At 40.9% G+C, this 20,408-nt stretch overlaps 1 protein-coding gene across 3 annotated transcripts in view; it reads left to right on the top strand.

The window, feature by feature from the left end:
- Positions 1-20,408, top strand: part of phf2 (PHD finger protein 2) — a 158,849-nt gene that overhangs the window by 34,465 nt on the left and 103,976 nt on the right. The window lies entirely within an intron of this gene.

Here is a 20,408-nt window from a genome sequence, read left to right as displayed (position 1 = left end):
ACATGAGTAGTTAACAGAAAGTTTCCATTCTAAATGTGGACAAGGGAATTTAAAGTAAATGTGTAGAAGTAAAGACTAAGGGGCTCTTCTGGCATAATAGCGGTGTCCCCAACTTTGAGCCAGGAATTCTGGGTTCAAGTCCTACTGCTCCATTGGTGTGGAATAACATCTCTGAACTGGTTGATTAGAAAATATCTAAAAATAAGGACAGTGAATAAACTTATAATGAGGTCTGAACTGCATGTGCATATCCTGACCACGTTAACTCTAACCTTTCTTTATCTGAAAACAGGAGTTGATCTTGAATCCCTATTCATAAGACCATAAGACATAGGAGTGGAAGTAAGGCCATTTGGCCCATCGAGTCAACTCTGCCATTCAATCATGGCTGATGGGCATTTCACCGCCACTTATCTGCACTCTCCCCTTATCGCTTAATTCCTTGCGAGATTAAGAATTTATCAATCTCTGCCTTGAAGACACTTAACATCTTGGCATTCACTGTGCTCTGTGGCAATGAATTCCACAGGCCCATCAGTCTCTGGCTGAAGAAATGTCTCCTTGTTTTCATTTTAAGTTGACCCTCTCTAATTCTAAGGCTGTGCCCATGGGTCCTAGTCTCCCCATCTAATGGAAATAAATTCCCAGCATCCACCTTTTCAAAGCCATAAATTTTCTTGTAAGTTTCTATTCGATCTCCCCTCAACCTTCTAAGCTCTAATGAATACAGTCCCAGGATCCTCAGCCGTTCGTCGTATGTTAGGCCTACCATTCCAGGGATTATCCATGTGTATCTCCACTGGACATGCTCCAATGCTACTATGTCCTTCCTGAGGTGTGGGGCCTAGAATTGGACACAGTATTCTAAATGGGGCCTAACTAGAGCTTTATAAAGTCTCAGTAGGACGTCACTGCTTTTACATTCCAACCCTCTTGAGATAAATGACAACATTACATTTGTTTTCCCAACCACGGACTCAACCTGCACGTCAACCTTTGGAAAATACTGGACTAGCACTCCCAGATCCCTTTGTACTTTGGCTTTAGGAACTTTCTCACCGTTTAGAAAATAGTCCGTCCCTGTACTTTTTTTTCCAGAAGCGCAATCCCTCACATTTGCTCACATTGAATTTCAGCAGCCACTTCTGGACCACTCCCCTAAACTGTCTAAATCTTTCTGCAGCCTTCCTACCTCCTCAGTACTACCGGTCTGTCTGCCTAAGTTCGTATCATTGGCGAACTTCACCAGAATGCCCCCAGTCCCTTCATCCAGATCATTAATATATAAAGTGAACAACTGTGGCTCCAACACTGAACCCTGCGGGACACCACTTGTCACTAGCTGCCATTCCAAAAAGAACTTTTTATCCCAACTCTCTGCCTTCTGTCAGACAGCCAATCTTCAATCTATGCCAGTAGCTCAACTCGAACACCATGGGCTCTCACCTTACTCAGCAGCCTCTCGTGAGGCACCTTATCAAAGACCTTTTGGAAGTCTAGGTAGATAACATCCAATCATTCACACAGCTGTAGGTGATGGTTGAAGTGCTGTAAACAGCAGGGCTATGGACCAAGAATCAGAAGGTGGGATTAGACCAGATAGCACTTTATCAGCACAGACTTGATGGGACAACTGGCCTCCTCGTGTACTGTAAAGTTTCTGTTTCTGAAGTCATTCAAATACCTTTGCTTCCTATTACTGCACACTTTGTGTAATAATTAGATACTTGTATTACAGTGGCATTAGCCTAATGTTACCATGAGTAATGCCTGCTTATGTTACTTTTAATGGGCAACAGTGTAGCTGCTGGTGATATCACTTTGAAACACAAGTGATTCTGCTACTCACTAATTTATGTCTCCCAGCTGATTTCTCTACAAATTCAGAGACAGTTCCAAGCACACCCACAATTTCATAGTTTTAACTTTGTGCAATTAATTAAAGGAATTTGTTCACTGCCCATTTAATTAATTACTGAATTAATTCATTTTAATTCACAATGGTCATGCCCTGCTTGTTGTAGCATATTACTTAGAATGTGTCTTTCCTCTCACTCTGGCTCTATCCTGGCTGTTCTTATCTAACTCACTACTGCTGATCTTATAATATCTCTTGAGGCTGATTTTATTCCTTTGGTTTCATTCTAGCTTTAGCATAACTCTTCTGCATTCCCGATTTCTCTATCTCTCCTGACCAGTTAATTTTTTTGGACCACGTCCATGTTGAATTATGTTCCTTCTTTAGATTTCTCTGCTATGGACACTGGCTGTAAACCCTCTGATCGAGTTCTAACCTTGCCGATGCCCACTGCCCAGTTCTGTTGCATTTGCCTTTTTCTATACCTGCCTCTTCTAAATGTCACTAATTTTTTTATGGTCATCTCCTCTTCTGCTCCTAATTTTTCAGCCATCTCCTGTTCATCTCTGCCTGTTTTTACCCACTGCATTCTCTTCTGTTCAGTGCTTGTCTCAACTGTTAACTCATCAGCTTCTCGCTCTCACACACACAACTATACACTACAAGCATAGCCAGAAAAGATTAGGAGTAGATCTCAAGGAACAAAAGAAATATTACTGACCTAGAAACACTAAAAGACTGTATGAATTGAAGGGAAACAGACAGTTGCCATTGAAACCTATTGTGGGCAGATAGAGATGAGACAGTTATGGATCACAGCAGGCAAACCAAAGTGTCAGACAAGAAAACAAATCGACACTTCAGTAGCACAAACACCAATGAGACAATGAGGACATGCGTCCTACATCAAAGTGCAAAAATGTTTAAGAATAACACAAAGGAAATCAGTAACGTGGAAGTGGAAAAACTGCAATGGTAAAAATATTAGGACCTACATACATTGATTGTCCAGATAGATAGAAAGATACAGATGTAGAGTAGCTAGTTTGTTGGAAAGTACAAGCAGAAAGAAATGGTCAGATATAGAAGCAGAAGGAGGCCATTCAGCCTATTGAATCTTCTCCACCATTCAATGGAGATCATGGCTGATCTGATAATCTTTAAATTCACTGTCCTTCCTTTTCCTTTATAACCAAGTTAATTCCCTTACTGATTAAAAATCTGACTATCTCACCATTGAATATATTTAATGGTCCAGCCTTGAAGTTTTCTGCGGCAAAGAATTCCACAATTTCACAACCTTTTGAGAAAAGAAATTCCTCTTTATCTCTGTCTTAAATGTGTAATTGTTATTCTAAGATTAAGAACTCTGGTCCCAGATTCTCTGGCGAGGGCAAACAACCTCACCACCTCTACCCTGTCGAATCCCTTAAGAATCTTGTATGTTTCAATAAGGTCGCCTCTCATTCTTCTAAATTCTAATGAGTTCAGGCTTAAACTACTGAACCTGTCAGAAAACAGTCCCTTCATATCAGTCTAGTGAACCTTCTGTGGACTGCTTCCAGTATGTTTTTCCTTCGATTAGGAGCCAAAAGCTAAATACAGTATTCCTGCTGAGGTCTGACTAGTGCCTTGTCCAGTTAGAAAATAGAACAGTACAGCACAGTACAGGCCCTTCGGCCCTCAATGTTGTGCTGGCCTTTTATCCTACTCTAAGATCAGACTAACCTACATACCCTTCATTATACTATCTGCCATGTGCCTATAAAAGAGTCACTTAACTGTCCCTAATGTATCTGACTTTATTACCACTGCTGGCAGTGCATTCCATGCACCCGCCACTCTCTGTGTAAAGAACCTATCTCTGACATCTCCCCTAAACCTTCCTCCAATTACCTTAAAATCATGCCCCCTCATGATAGACATTTCAGCCATGGGAAAAAGTCTCTGGCTATCCACTCTATCTATGCCTCTCAACAGCTTGTACACCTCTATCAAGTCACTTCTCATCCTCCTTCGCTCCAATGAGAAATTCCCTAGTTCCCTCAACCTTCTTCATTAGACATGGCCTCCAATCCATGCAGCATCCTGGTAAATCTCCTCTGCACCCTCTCTAAAGCTTCCACATCTTTCCTATAATGAAGTGACCAAAACCGAACACAGTATTCTAAGTGTGGTCTAACCAGGGCTCTATCGGCTGCAGATTAACCTTGCAGCTCTTAAACTCAATCTCCTGGCTAATGAAAGCCAATATACCATAAGCCTTCTTGATAATTGTATCAACTGGGTGGCAACTTCAAGGGATCTATGGACATGGACCCCAAGATCTCTCTGTTCCTCACACTGCCAAGAATCCTGCCTTTAAACCTGTATCCTGCATTCAAATTCGACATTCTAAAGTGAATCACTTTACACTTTCCCAAGTTGAACTCCATCTGCCACTTATCAGCCAGATTCTGCATCTTGTCAATGTCCCATGCGACCAACAACTCCACCAACCTCCATGTCATCAGCAAACTTACTGACCCACTCTTCCACTTCCTCATCTAAGCCATTTATAAAAATCACAAAGAGCAGAGGTCCCAGAACCAATCCCTGCGGAACACCACTGGTCACTGAGCTTCAGGCTGAATACTTTTCATCTACTACCACCCTCTGTCTTCTATGGGCCAGCCAAATCTGTATCCAGACAGCCAAATTTCCCTGTATCCCATGCCTCCTTACTTTCTGAATGGGGAACCTTTTCAAACACACTGTTAAAATCCATGCTCTGCCTTTATCAATCTGTTTTGTCACATCCTCAAAGAATTCAATAGGGCTTGTGAGACATGACCTGCCCCTCTCAAAGCCAAGCTGACTATCTCTAATTAAACTTTGGTTTTTGAAGTAATCATAAATCCTGTCTCTCAGAATCCTCTCCAGTACTTTGCCTACCACTGGCGTAAGACTGACTGGTCTGTAATTCCCGGGATTATCCCTATTCCCTTTTTTGAACAAGTGAATAACCTTTGCCACCCTCTAATCATCTGGCACTACTCCAATGGGCAGTGAGCATTCAAAGCTCATTCCAAAGGCGCAGCAATCTCTTAACTCGCTTCCTGTTGTAACCTAAGGTATATTCCGTCTGGTGTAGTTGAGTGAAACCTCCCTGAGAGATTGGATTATGACAGAAATATCAGAGGCTCTGATTGAAAATAGACAAAATCCAAAAGGAGATATTCTAATTAGAATGTAAATGGATATTATTACAGATGTCAAGGCAAAGGTGGTTCATCTTTGAAGATGTATATTAAAAGTTAATTTGCTTGTGTTGACTTTGAGAACTGTTGTGATCATTTCACATACTTTTATTTTTCTTTATGATTTGATTTGTCTTGCATTGCATAGGAAGGATATTAAGGAATGAAGCAGCAATATCTGGGAGTTGTCTAATTAACCACAATGTTTGACCAAGGGACATTGTCTTCAGCTACCATGTTTTACAATGTTGATCTTGGCTCACAATTCTCACAATCCTTGATAGCAGTCAACATCTTGGTGTTGTTTTCAAATGTTATGCTTGTCTGTTTCCTTAACTGTGATTGCTCTTTACTCTTTATTGTGCTGTGTCACCCTAATTTTTCGAGTTATGACCAGATGTTCTAATTTATCCAAGTACACGTCCAAAATTTGTAGGGTTTTATTGATGATCATTGCCAAAGGTTTTTATTTTGCATCATGTTGTTTTCTTAATATACGTAAAAGTGATTTGCAAATGGAAATCAATCTATGTATAAATCAAGAAGCCCATGCACTTGTAACATTAATTGGGTGTAAAGTTATTTGTCTGTCTGTTTCTTCATTGTTTTAGGTTTAGATGTTATTGTCACGTGTACTCAAGTACAGGGTACATGAGTACAGTGCAAAGTGTACAATTCTGTACACCACACGCAGTACCTAAGTACAAAATGTTAGTCACAGAAGTAGAATAATAAAGAAATAAATTTAAAATGTCAAACATTATAGTCCTTTGTTAAGCCATGAGCCTACAGACACTCCAAGCTGGGCTTTCTCCAAGAGGGCTCGCTCTCCCCTGCATTGGGCATGCTTTCACTCCTGCTTGCTTGCTGGCCACCATTGCTGCTGCTGACCTGAATCGGGCATGCCAGGCCTCAGCTCTGCTTGCAAGGCTTTGGTCCTGATCGCTGCTTCGCCTTTTTTTGTTGAAAAAGATATGAGAACGTATCTGGTGAGTCAATGAAAGATATAAATACTTAGGCAGTTTCACTGCGAGTTATCACACACAGCAACAATTCTGACTGGGTTAATTCAATTCATACAATGCACCTGCATTTGATAATACAAAAATATTGAAATAGAATGATTTTCCATACATCATTGGCCATCTTGCTTGATTAAAATAACTGATAATTTTTTTAATATTCTCCTTCTGTATCTGACTAATGCTTTTTGACAGTTTTCTACTTAAAAGTACTGCCTAGATTGTGTTTATTTATTTCTGTGTTCAAAGCAGAAACAAAGACTTTCCAGAATAGCCAGTCTATTCTCTAGAATAGCTCTAGAATGACATAGGAGACAAATTAAATTAATTGCTTATCATTCACTATTTTTGGGGAAGGAACGTCATAGCAGCAAGTCCTCACTGAAAGTTGTGACTAATTTTATGATTTTATATGAAGCAACTTGCAGTGAATCATGGTTTCCCATAGGAACCAATGATAAAGCCAATATTGGGTTCCTTTGGACATTTATTATAGAAATTGAAGCATCATTTTATATGTGCATAGCTAAACTAGATTGCAAAACATAATGCATGACTAGGTACTATTTAAGAAAGTTGATAAGGAAAAGCTGGGGAAAGTGTAGACTGATAAACTTGAAAGAGTTCTGAAAAGATTTACAAGGATGTTGCCAGGGTTGGAAGATTTGAGCTATAGGGAAAGGTTGAATAGCCTATGGCTGTTTTCGCTGGAGGCTGAGGGGTGATCTTATAGAGGTTTATGAAATCATGAGGGGTATGGACAGGGTAAACAGACAAGGTCTTTTACCTGGGGTGGGGGAGTCGAGAACTTGAGGGCATAGGTTTAGGGTGAGGGGGAAAGGTATAAAAGGGACCTAAGAGGTAACTTTTTCATGCAGAGGGAGTTGCATGTGTGGAATGGGCTGCCAGAGGAAGTGGTGTAGTACAATTAGACTAGTACAACTGCAACATTTAAAGGCACCTGGATGAATAGGAAGGGTTTGAAGGGATATAGACCAGGTGCTGGCAGGTGGGACTAGATTGGGTTGGGATATCTGGTCGGTATGGACAAGTTGTACCGAAGGGTCTGTTTCCATGCTGTACATTTCTACGATTCAGTGACTCTATGAGCCATCGGTGGTAGGCAAATTGTTGGAGGGAATCCTGAGGGACAGGATTTGCATGTATTTGGGAAGGCAAGAACTGATTAGGGATAGTCAACATGGCTTTGGTGCATGGAAAATCATGTCTCACGAACTTGATTGAGTTTTTTAAAAATGTAACAAAGAGGTTTGATGAAGGGAGAGCAGTGGACGTGATCTATGTGGACTTTAGTAAGGCATTTGATAAGGTTCCTCATGGTAGACTGGTTAGCCAGGTTAGATCACATGGAATACAGGGAGAACTAGCCATTTGGATACAGAACTGGATTGAAGGTAGAAGACAGAGGGTGGTGGTGGAGGGTTGCTTTTCAGACTGGAGGCCTGTGACCAATGGTGTGCCACAAGGATCAGTGCTGGGTCCTCTGCTTTTCATCATTTATACAAATGATTTGAACGTGAACACAGGAGGTATGGTTAGTAAGTTTGCAGATGACACCAACATTGGAGGTGTAGCGGACAGCAAAGAAGATTGACTCATCTGTACTCAGAGGTAATGAGCTGTGGAATGGCAGTTTAGATAAATGTGAGGTAATGTATTTTGGAAAGGGCAGTACTTATACACTTAATGGTAAGTCCTATGGAGTGTTGCTGAACAAAGGGACCTTGGAGTGTAGATTCATAGCTCCTTGAAAGTGGAATTGCAGGTAGATAGGCTAGTGAAGAGGCATTTGGTATGCTTTCCTTTATTGGTCAGAACATTGAGTATAGGAGTTGAGAGGTCATGTTGCAGCTGTACAAGACATTGATCAAGCCACTTTTGGAATATTGTGTGCAATTCTGTCTCCCTCCTACAGGAAGAATGTTGTGAAACTTGAAAGGTTCAGAAAAGATTTACAAAGATGTTGCCAGGGTTGGAGGGTGTGACCTTTTGGAAGCGGCTGAATAGGCTTGGACTGTTTTCCCTGGAGCATTGGAGGCCAAGGGGTGACCTTATAGAGGTTTTAAAATCATGAGATGTGTGGATAGGGCAAATAAATGAGGTCTTTTCCCTGCGTTAGGGGAGTCCAGAACTAGCAGACATAGGTTTAGGGTGAGAGGGGGAAGATTTAAAAGGGAGCTAAATGGCAACTTTTTCACACAGAGGGTGGTGCGTGTATGGATTGAGCTGCCAGAGGAAGCGGTGGAGGCTGGTACAATTGCAACTTTTAAAAAGCATCTGGTTGGGTATATATTCTTTTTTCAGTTGTAACTTGTTCATCGAGCAGTACCTGCCTTGTATGTGACAGAATCTGCAGATCACATATTGGACTAATCAGTCCTTTCAGCACCCAGCAAATAGGTGGGGAAACAAGTTGTTCCCAATCCCGAGAACTATGGAAGAAGACTTGCAGTGCAAAACAAGCCAAATTTAGCAGTTTAATCTGAGTAGATAGTATAGGAAATAAGCCTGTCATTTTGATGTAGCAAGGAGGGTTCATATACAGCTTGACCATCCTTTCATAGACTGGTCAACTAAAATGTCCATTTTGGTTTTGTGCAAAGTGAAGAATTCAGAAGATCTATTTGCTATTTATCTTTTACTTTTTTCTTCAGTAAAATTAATAGAGTAAGTGTTTTGCCCTTATTTTGTATTTTCATGATTACATCATATACAATCAATCATTGAAATCACTTAATTTATGTGAATAAGCCATAGTTGCCTTTGGATATACATATTCAATTCTGCAGCACCTGAATGAATGCCCTCTTTCCACAATAAAATAAATGACAGTACCTGTAAAATGATACACTTTGTGTCATATTTTCAATGTGTTTGTGGCTGGGAGTGGCACATTATTCTGTATGCACCAAACAAAGTGCAACTCTCATTGGAAATAATGAGAATCAGGCATGGTGGAACTTTCAGGAATAGTCCCAGGCATTGAAGTGAGGCCAGCATTATTTTTTTCAATGGTATGTGTAGAACTTGGTCATGTGGAAAAATAGATTGAGTTGCAAATTTTTAACCCTTCAGGAGCTGGTAGTTCATTTTAAAAATATTTTTAATGTGTAATTATACATGGCTCCTACTATATTGTTCAACATCACACTTTTAAAAACCTGAAGTAGGCAGCTGTATAACTATTTTGATTAACTGTACCAAAACAGGTTCAATAATTTAGAAAAAGTTGAAACCCAACTGCTCTAAATATGTCATATCCTTTCAGCTGCTGACTATTTTCTCAGTGACTGTAATTTCTGCTATTCAAGATTTTCAATGTGATACAAATGGAAAAATACACAACAGAGGATTAAATGTACAGATAGAAAATTTTTCATTCCTTGGATATTTTGTTAACATTTCTCTTTAGATTAAATATTATTTGCTCAAAGGTTGGGATTAATGTTTTTCACATAGCTATGACGTTACCATTGAAGGAGTTTTCAACAAAGTCTATGATTGCAGACCCATGGAATACCACAAACTGAGTGTGGCAATATCCCAATATGCAACTAGATGCTCAATTCAACTGCTGTCCTGTAAAGGATAATTATAGAATGGCATTGTTTTCTGTTTTGTAATGCAGTTAGTCGGGTTGTGTCAGCTGCATTTCATTTATTTGTGTTTCTCTTAGGACTGCAAAAAACAACAGAATGTAAGTAGGTTAATGTAAGTAGGGCAAGTTTTGAATCAACTGTAGTTATTCGGATTTGGAGGAAATTTCTGAATTACACATCTTTAACTTAAATATCTGAACAAAATCTTTTATCACCACCTCTACTGTTGCAGAAGCATTTTGGTGAATTTTCTGTTTTTAACCATTGCAAAATAAAAATCCAAACCCTAAGGAAATAAATAGAAATGGTAAAGTTGTGTCATATTTTATCTGTTTGCAGTAGGTAATGAAAATGTTGTTCAGTTTGAAATAATTAGTACATTGTCGCTGAGGAAATTTCTTAAAACTTTCTAGATTCTTTTAAGGAAGTTGTGCATTCCTTACCACATAGGTGCCCATGACATTTGCCCAAGCCAGTTCTAAATGCCCCCTATTTGGGTTGGTTTTAGGGTAGCTGGATAAATAATTGATAGTTTTATATATCTAGCTGCTGATATTTGGAGGTTTAAAATGAGCCCCTCCATGTCAAGCACGGAAGACTGTTCATTCTTGTTAGGATGAATACTGAGCGCACTTGAAATGCTGCTTGTTGAGGAGTGCCATCCTTTTTTAATGGGGCATTCGAGCGAAGTCTTTCTGTTCTGGTGGTGCCCCAGAGTGTTGAAGATCTCAAGGTGTTGTTGCTTGATGACCACCCTATTCTGGCAAATATTTATTGATTGATTAGTGATGTGAGAGATAAATTAACATCAACTGCTAATTCATCTTATTGTCTTTCATACTATGCAACTTGAAGTATAATACAGCATTATTCAAAATAGATCAGAAAGGGAAACTCAAATAAAGCTTACATAATAATTATTTTCCCTCAAGCTATGTTTAAATAGTCACTTGGTCATATGGAACTTGAGTATTTTTGAAAGCTTTACTATTTGCTCTCATCAGGGCAAAATTACAAGAATACCAAATCTCAAAGGGAGTGACAACTTATATTGTGTGAGAACTGGGCGCCAGTAGGTTGGCAATTGGACTCTGATTAGTAGAAGCATTGCCATGGTGCATGCATCCGGGAACAGCTAACTGCAAGGCTTTTGTTTAATTTCAAACTGGGGAAATCCAGAGTAATTGGTCAATCCACTACCATGGGGAATCTCTAGGGCATGACTGTGCCCCAAGCTTAAATTTAGTTCAAAAAGGCATAATGCGTGGATATGTTCCTTTTTATTTGCAAAGGAGTAGGATTTGTGAGTGAATACAGGTAGATTCTAGCATGCCTAAGTGAGATACATTGTGCGCCCAACTAATCTATCTGTTGGAGTTCAATTGGCAATCATTCAACACTGTTCTCATGCAGTGTAAGTTGTTGTTCCATTTGGGATTTTTTACTTTCTTTGCACTCATTAGAACAGAATCAGTAGCAAAGTTTTGGCAGTGTGTAAAACAGTTTTCACAGATATCCTATCCATCAAAAGCAGGATAAATCCAGCTTAGCCAATTAGATTCCCTACAGTGTGGAAACAGGCCCTTTGGCCCAACCAGTCCACACTGACCCTCCGAAGAGTAACCCACCCAGACCCATTTCCCTCTGACTAATGCACCTAACATTATGGGCAATTGAGCATGGCCAATTCACCTGACCACATCTTTGGATTGTGGGAAGAAACTGGAGAAAACCCACGCAGTCACGGGGAGAATGTGCAAACTCCACAAAGACAGTTGCCTGATGCTGGAATCGAACCTGGGTCCCTGGTGCTGTGAGGCAGCAGTGCTAACCAATCAGCCACCATGCCATTATTACACTCTCAATCTTCAATAAAGGCAGTGGACAGGTTGGTGACAGTGTTGTCAAGTAGCATGTGCACAACAAAGACATAGTCACCAGTGCTAAATTTGGGGTCTGCCAAAGCTAGCTACCACCAGACCTCAGTACAATCTTGGTGTGATCATTCATAGTAAGCTGAATTCCTGAGATAAGATAAGAGTAACTGTCCTTGACATCAAAGCAACATTTGACCCAATATGACCTTCAGGAACCCTAATAAAATTAAAATGCCTTAGAAATCGGGGACAACTCCATTGCCGGAAGTCATATCTAGCACAAAGGAAGATGGTTATGGATATAGGAGATCATTAGTTTCAGTACCAAAATGCCACTGAACTGGTTTTGCGGGACAGTGTCCTAAGCTTGATTATCTTTAGCAGTTTCATCAATGACTTTCTGTCCAAGGTAACATCAGAAATGAGGATCTTAGCTGATAATAGTACTGTGTTCAGTTCCTCCTGCAACTCCTGAGATAATGGAGCACAGAGGAGGCAATGACTGAGTAGTACTATTGCAGAATTGTTAATCCAGAGAGTCAAGTAATTAGATTAGATTAGATTAGATTACTTACAGTGTGGAAACAGGCCCTTCGGCCCAACAAGTCCACACCACCCCGCCGAAGCGTAACCCACCCATACCCCTACATCTACATTTACCCCTTACCTAACACTACGGGCAATTTAGCATGGCCAATTCACCTGGCCTGCACATTTTTGGATTGTGGGAGGAAACCGGAGCACCCGGAGGAAACCCACGCAGACACGGGGAGAACGTGCAAACTCCACACAGTCAGTCGTCTGAGGCGGGAATTGAACCCGGGTCTCAGGCGCTGTGAGGCAGCAGTGCTAACCACTGGGCCACCGTGCCGCCCACAAATGTTCTAGAGGCCTGGGTTTGAATCCTGCCATGGTAGATGGTGGAATTTGAAGTCAATAAAATAAAAAAAATTGGGAATTAATAGTCTAAGGATGACTATGAAACCATGTTGAATCTTGGAAAAATCCACCAGGTTTACTCATGTCGTTTAGGGAAGGAAACTGCCATTCTTGCCTGGTCTGGCCTACATGTGACTCCAGACCCACAGCAATTGATAGATTCTTAACTGCCTTCTTAACCCCCATCCTGTGTCTGAATTTTAAAAAAGGTTACTGCTGCATGCAACAGCATCTAAACAACATTCAGGCTGATAAATGACAAATAATAATCATGCCACACACATACTAAGGAATGTTCCTCTCCACCAAGACAGAATCTGACCGTATCCCCTTGACTTGCAACAGAATTACTGTTTCTGTAACCTCCAATATCAGGGTTTTGAGCTTTTCCACTCAGCAATTTGGGTACAGTTGCTTGATGCAGTGGCTAAAAGAACTGTTCCTTGGGTGCATCATCTGCAATGAGTAACTGACCAACTTAACTTGTTAAAGTCTCTCAATTATCTATAAGACACAAGTCAGGATTGTGATGGAATACATTCCACTTGCCTGAATGAATGAATGCATCGCCACTAAGGTTAAGAGCTTGACGATACAGGACAAAGTAACTTACTTGCTTATGACTCCATCTACCACCTTTAATATTCACTTCCTCCATCATCAGCACACAGTGGTAGCAGAATATATTATCTCCAAGATATGGTTCAATAACTCACTGAGACTCCTATAACACAAGTGTGGGTTCTCCATTTTGATTTGAAATGGCATCACTGCCACTGGGGCAAACTTCTGAACTTCTCAACAGGTGAACTACTGTCACATGAACTTGCATGATTAATGAAGATGGTTCGCTGGTACCTGTTAGAGAAATTAGCGATGGTCAATAAATATTGGTCTGGCTAGCAATGTTAATATTGCACGCACAAGGTTAAAAAGAATGAAGTTTATCAATTTTTAATTTCTGCTAAGCATGTGCTGATTTCTCGAGTTAGGCATGCTATTGCAGGTTTTGATAGTGAGCACTGGGTCAGTGGAGAGTATATTTGATTCTTATATGAAACTGCACTTTCAATTGGGCCACATCCACTATGATGCATCTAACTACCAATATGCAGGCTACAGTGTGCCGTATTACAATCTCTGTATTTTTGAAAAGCAACAGTATTATTGCATTTTTTTGTTCCAACGGTCGGATGCTCCATATCTCAACCTTGCATTCTTCTCTTCCTGTCTGTGCATCCAGGTCTTGACATTCCTAGTTTGGTTGCAACTCTTAATCCTCAAGCTCTTCCAAAATACTATAGGTTTCAAGCTCTATTCTATGATATCAATAGGTTGCAAGTTCAGATGTGGGCTGCCTTCATATTCTGGTATTGAGATTCAGAGAGGGACAGTGCAGATATCTATGATTGTATTTTTCCATTTGATGTAGCAAGGATTATATGAAATAGAATGCCAGTTTTTTTTTAATGTGAGCACATAGTCTGAAGCCCCCCTCTGATATACAGTACACATAGTTCTACAGCAGCAACCACATATTGGACATTTTGTTTTGGGTGAGACAAAATGAGGCAACCCAGTATTACTTGCAAAACTTGAAAAAGATTGTAAAGGAAATAGCCCTTTTAGTTAATTAAAATTTTCAATAGGGACCATGTCTAAAGCATTAAAGAGACATTTTCTGTTGCTATATTATCAAATATAAGTTTTGCCAACCAGAAAAAATAATTTCAATGAAAAATTCTGACAGCTAAAGTATAACATTTTGGCTAAGATTTTAGTCACCTTACTATTCCTGATGAAGGGCTTATGCCCGAAACATCGATTCTCCTGCTCCTCTGCCACCGCCTGACCTGCTGAGCTTTCCTCGTGAACTGCATATCCTCAGGCACTGGCTGAAAGGCAAGGTGCCAGGAAGTCTGATTGATACTCCTCCAATACAAAATGCTTGGTCTGGTTGTAACTGGTTACCTCTGAGGCTTTGTAACCTCTTTGCCATTGTTTTCTATAGCTGCTGACTGCTGTTTAATTTAGTTTGGCTATGGGTCAAATTAGAATGCCCAATTTGGGCCCATGGTCACTTAAGCACACTCCCTTCTATTGATACCTTGAAGTGTCTTGCAAAAATTACAGGCTCATATCATACTCTCGTGCAAGCAAGCACATACCAAGTCTCATATGGATAGTTCAACTCCCTGAGCATCTGGGCTCTCTATTGTACATAGACAACAATACTCTATCGTCTATCTTCCATGTGCACATCAATAAGCTTCACAGTACAGTGTACAAATAACAATACATAAATTGAAAATTAGCCACTACTTACATGCACTGTCTAAAACCTCAAATCTCTTTGGGCTTAGCAGCACCCAGTAGAGTAAAATTTATACATACAATAATTATAAATAATCCTTTCACAGTGTAGTCTGGGTTAATTAATTTTTTGGCTCCCACTGTAGCCGCGCATGGTCCATAGCCAGTTTTGGGTGAGTTTCTTCTTCTAGCAGACGAATCTAACTGTGAGGACAGTGAGGCAGATCAAAGTAAACAAATCGTACAACACAGCTCGGAATGACAGAAGATATACCCAGGGATGTATCTCCACATTTGAGTCCCAGTCCCAGAAGTCATCTCCCCAGTTGGTCACTTTGATTTCCCTGATACTGTTTAGAATTTGCTCTGTCTGTTGAATAACATTAGTAAAACCTTGTATGTGTTTGCCAAGTGTGTCTGGACCTGCTGTAGTTTTTCTGATAGAAACTCATGCCAATGTCATCTTTCTTCCAATAATGCCCTAAAGTTTGTCTGAGCTCATCACTGACATTGACAAAGATCTCACTCCTCCTATGGATGTCTGTGAGCTCAATTAGACCTATGTTGGTTGGTGTGTGTGACCTAATACCATGGTGGTGTTCTGGATGTAATATGTGATGGTCCAGTTCTGGCAGTGTTTTATGGAAGTTGTAATGCAGTATTTCTCCCTCCCCTATAAGCTACTTTGGTGACATTTCTGTTCAGGGTCCAGAACCTCCACAGTACAGTTTAGAACAGTGTTTGCCAAAAAACCACACAAACATATATGGGAATGAGCACACAATTCAACACACAAATTGTCTGCTGACATTTATCCAGAGTTTCCCTCTTTCTCAACAATAACCATACTCCCTCTCGGATTATGCTGAAAATTTCGATCTTGAAGACTTGTAATCCATTTTGATAGAATCCCCAGTACCATCCCTGTAGCCTTTCCTGGGGACCCCTTACAATTGTAATTAAATCAAACCTTGTCAATGGTGTAATTGATAATTTGAAAATTGGGGTGTCTGTTCCTGTGGAACAAGTGCTCTACTTGCTTGGTCAGGAAATGACATCTGGATGAGTATATAAATAGGAATGGTTTATAGGGATATAGGCCCAATGCTGGCAAATAAGACGAGATTAGTTTAAGGTATCTGTTTGGCATGGACAAGTTGGACAAAAGGGTCTGTTTCCATCTTGTACATCTCTATGGAACCTGCTTGAGGTTGTCCCTCAACTGTTTTATCATTCATTGGACATAGATGCTGCCCTGGATCCTCTTCTCTTACCCACTGTTTTCATCTGTCTTTTCCCAGATAATCCCATTTATGGGCCTTCTAGCATCATTATCAGATGTTGGTCTGCCTGATATCATTTATTTCCCCTGGGCATCGAGCTGACTGTCCAACTCTTTAATTTGCTATGTTAAAAGTCTGACCTTATTCAGATTAGGCAAGTCTGACCGTATTCAGATAAGTGGACACTTATGCTGTGTACGCTGTTGCCAAATCTTGCAACAGATCTCTTTTATTACACCCATTGGCCTGGGTCTGGGCTTCCCTCTGTCAATCCCAGTTTTCCATTCTAATAGCTGATGGGTTAAGCAAAAATATAATTTCTGAAGTTGGAAAAGGTGTCACTCTGGCGTCTGGGTTCCGGATATATCTAATACCGCTGGTACCGATTCGTGGTGCATGTTATTATACATGGTTTTGGCTGTGTGTTTCAAATACACCCTATTTTGTGATCCTAGGATAGTCCTCAGTCAAAAGTGTGCATTTCTGGCTCATTTTAGCCCATTTCAAATTTCATGTAGGACATAGCTCCCCCATGACATTCCCAGGGTGTGATTGCCCAATTTCTAGCTCTTTGTCTGGTGGCCAGATACTCCATTTCTGCACATCTGTTTGTGAAAAACTCCACCAGTTACCTGTGGTGTTTATGCTCAGGTAGCAGTAATCTGAGCTCTCATTTGACTTTCTTCACACAACCTGCCGGTTGTTACACACCAATATCATGGGTTTATTGGGATGGACCCACATAACAACATCCTCATATTCACCTGCCTCTGGATGGGAAGAACCACATAGAGCCTGGATATGCGTATACTTGTCCAGTTAGCATTTCTGACAATTGCATCCTGGCATTCCAGCCAATGATGTAGACCAGCAGATTAGAAGACCATACGACATAGGAGTAGAAGTATGGCCATTCGGCCCATCGAGTCCACTCCGCCGTTTAATCATGGCTGATGGGCATTTCAACCCCACTTACCCCAGACTCTCCCATAGCCCTTAATTCCTTCAATCTCTACCTTGAAGACACCCAACATCCTGGCCTCCACTGCAGTCCATGGCAATGAATTCCACAGGCCCACCTCTCTTTGGCTGAAGAAATGTGTCCTCATTTCCATTCTAAATTGACCCCCTCTAATTCTAAGGCTGTGCTGACGGGTCCTAGTCTCCCCATCTAACGGAAACAACTTCCCAGCATTCACCCTTTCTAAGCCATGCATTATCTTGTAGTTTCTATTAAGTCTCTCCTCAACCTTCTAAACTCTAATGAATACAATCCCAGGATCCTCAGCCATTCATCGTATGTTAGGCCTACCATTCCAGGGATTATCTGTGTGTATCTCCACTGGACACGCTCCAGTGCCAGTATGTCCTTCTTGAGGTGTGGGGCCCAAACTTGGACACAGTATTCTAAGTGGGGCCTAACCAGAGCTTTATAAAGTCTCAGAAGCACATTGCTACTTTTATGTTCCAATCCTCTTGGGATAAATGACAACATTACATTTGCTTTCTTAATCACGGACTCAATCTACAAGTCAATCTTTGGAGAATCCTGGACTAACACTCCCTTTGTACTTTGGCTTTAGCAATTTTCTCACCGTTTAGAAAATAGTCCATGCCTATATTCTTTCTTCCAAAGTGTAAGCCCTCGCATTTGCTCACATTGAATTTCATCAGCCATTTCCTGGACCACTTTCCTAAACTGTCTAATTCTTTTTGCAGCCTCCCCACCTCCTCAGTACTACCTGCCTGTCCGCCAAACTTTGTATCATCGGTGAACTTTGCCAGAATGCTCCCAGTCCCTTCATCCAGACCATTAATATATAAAGTGAATAGCTGTGGCCCCACCACTGAACCCTGCTGGACACCACTTGTCATCAGATTCCATTCCGAAAAAAAACCTTTTATCCCAATTCTCTGCCTTCTGTCAGATAGTCATTCCTAATTCCATGCCAGTAGCTCACCTCAAACACCATGGGCTCTCACCTCACTCAATTATATGTTATCATTATGGAGAAATTTCCCAAAACTTGGTTTTATTGAATTCTCTCAATTCCTGTTTTGCTAGTCAAATGCTTGTGTGTCAGTGCTGAACTTGGGCTTGTCATTGGTTAATCTAGAACAGGAGTCAGAAGCATGTTGTTGTGTTGGCATTGTCAGACATCCAGATGATTAATATTTCGATGACAAGATTAGATGGCTAAAAGATAAAATGTCCTTTGATTTGAATAAGATGAGGATGAGGTGATGAAAAATAGCCAAAGGCTAACAATGGCCTAAAAGACAAAAATGGTGATAATGGCCATCTACCATACTCTACTATTGGTGTGTGGTGTGTATGCATGCGTGTTGCTTGGACGGACTGTGTCTAATGGGGCTATTGTGCACCAAAGTCTGCCTCTTCTGGCCAGAATTGGTGGGGGCCGCTTGTGGTTCACTTCCCAAGGTTGAAGCCTTCGGAGGGACAGTGTCCAGGGTCCTTATCTGAATTGGTAACTGGGACTGGTCTTGGATCGGGATTGAGAATTTGGATGGATCAATGATTGGTCCAGGGTCTGGATCAGAATGCGGATTAAGGTCCACTTTCCCCAGTTCACCAAGAAGCTCTTGGAGTTGGTGGCTGTTTCTTTGGGCTCTGTACACTTTTAACTGATTTATGTGGTACCACCTAGCTTTTCCTGGATCTTGCAAAATTCTGTACATGGAGGGGCTGGCCTTGTCCACCACAGAGTAGGAACCTGAATATCTGGGGTGAGGAATGTTCCTGGCTGGAAAATTTGTAATGTCATCCACTGCCCTACTTCGTAACTACCTGGTTCACTTTCCCATTGCTTCATTTGTGCAACCTGTACATATTCGAATAAAATTTTCAGTTTTGTTGCGGCAGAGGGTTTTGCAGTCAGAGCTGAGGAACATTAGCATTAATTTTGCCTTCTTGACATCATCAAGCCATGGTAACCCTTGATGGGTGCTGTCAAAAAACATATGGGGGTCAGAAGTGGGCTCAAATACGGGGAACGTTTTTGCTGTCTCCAGCAATTGTGCCACTGTAAGTAGCATTATATAAATAATTGAATTATTGTTCTGGCCGTCCTAATGGGTTCTGGTCAGTGGGTTCATTAGGATAGGATAAGATCCTGGGGGTGCTGAGGGATCTACACCCTCTAGAAAGGGAGGTGGCAGTACACAGATATACTGCTCTTGCAATTTCTATGGGCTTGTTCTTCCATTTCCTCCCAATCTAACCCATAATCGCTGCCCCCATCTGATTATATTTTCCAAAATGTGCATATCATTCCCTTTAATTTTTCAACCTCGCACTGGCATTTCGAATGGTCATCAGTGTGGCCTCTCTTTGTTTTGCTTTGCTTTGCTTTGCTTTACCTGCCTGTTTCAGGACTCTGAGCATCACCTGTAGGTTTTTGTATTTCTTGGTCAGCTCATCTATAGCTTTTTGGGCTGCATCCTGATTACTGACCGTGCACGGTGCCTCCAGGTATGCTTTATCGCACTAAGTCTGAACGGTTTCCAGTGTACTCTGCCTGATTTCTCTGCTCCTGCTCTGCTGCTTTGAATGCTACTTTCTCCAGTTTCTGCTTCACTTCCTGCAGCTCCTTACTTAACTTCATCTTCTCCCATTCTCTATTTGTCAATTGCTTCATGCAGCTTGCTATCACTACAGCCTTGCTGAGATTTGAAGTGCAGTTCCCTTCAGTTTTCGCTCTCTCAATCTCTCTTTTTCTCTCAATCTCTAGTTTCTTGACAACTTGTGCATCTTCTGATTCTGTATTCGACTTACAATCCTTGTGTCATACCGCTGAACATGATCCCAAATTAAAGTGTTCTCACCTGCCTGCTCATGGCCATATCCCTCCAAAACTTTCATATTCATATATCTATCCAAATGTCTTTTGAAAGGTGTAATTATACCCACATCCACCACTTTCTCTGGAAGTTTATTCCAAACGTGAACCACCATTTGTGTAAAAAAAAAATTGCCCCTCATGTCTTTTTTAAGCCACTCTCCTCTCTGCTTAAAAATATACACCCTTGCCTTGAAATCCCCCATTCTAGGAAAAAGACACCTCCCATTAATCCTGTCTATACCCTCATGATTTTATAAATCTCTGTAAGGTCATGCCTCAACCTCAAAGTCCCAGTCTATCCCGCCTTTCTTTATAACTTAAACTTGACATACCCAGCAACATCCTGGTAAATCTCTTCTGAACTGTCTCTCACTTAATAATATCCTCCCTATAA

Source organism: Chiloscyllium punctatum, chromosome 12 (assembly GCF_047496795.1).
Source record: "Chiloscyllium punctatum isolate Juve2018m chromosome 12, sChiPun1.3, whole genome shotgun sequence".
Taxonomy (NCBI): Eukaryota; Metazoa; Chordata; class Chondrichthyes; order Orectolobiformes; family Hemiscylliidae; genus Chiloscyllium; species Chiloscyllium punctatum.
The sequence above is the reverse complement of the archived record's forward strand: the minus strand, read 5'-3'. Positions and strand labels throughout refer to the sequence as shown.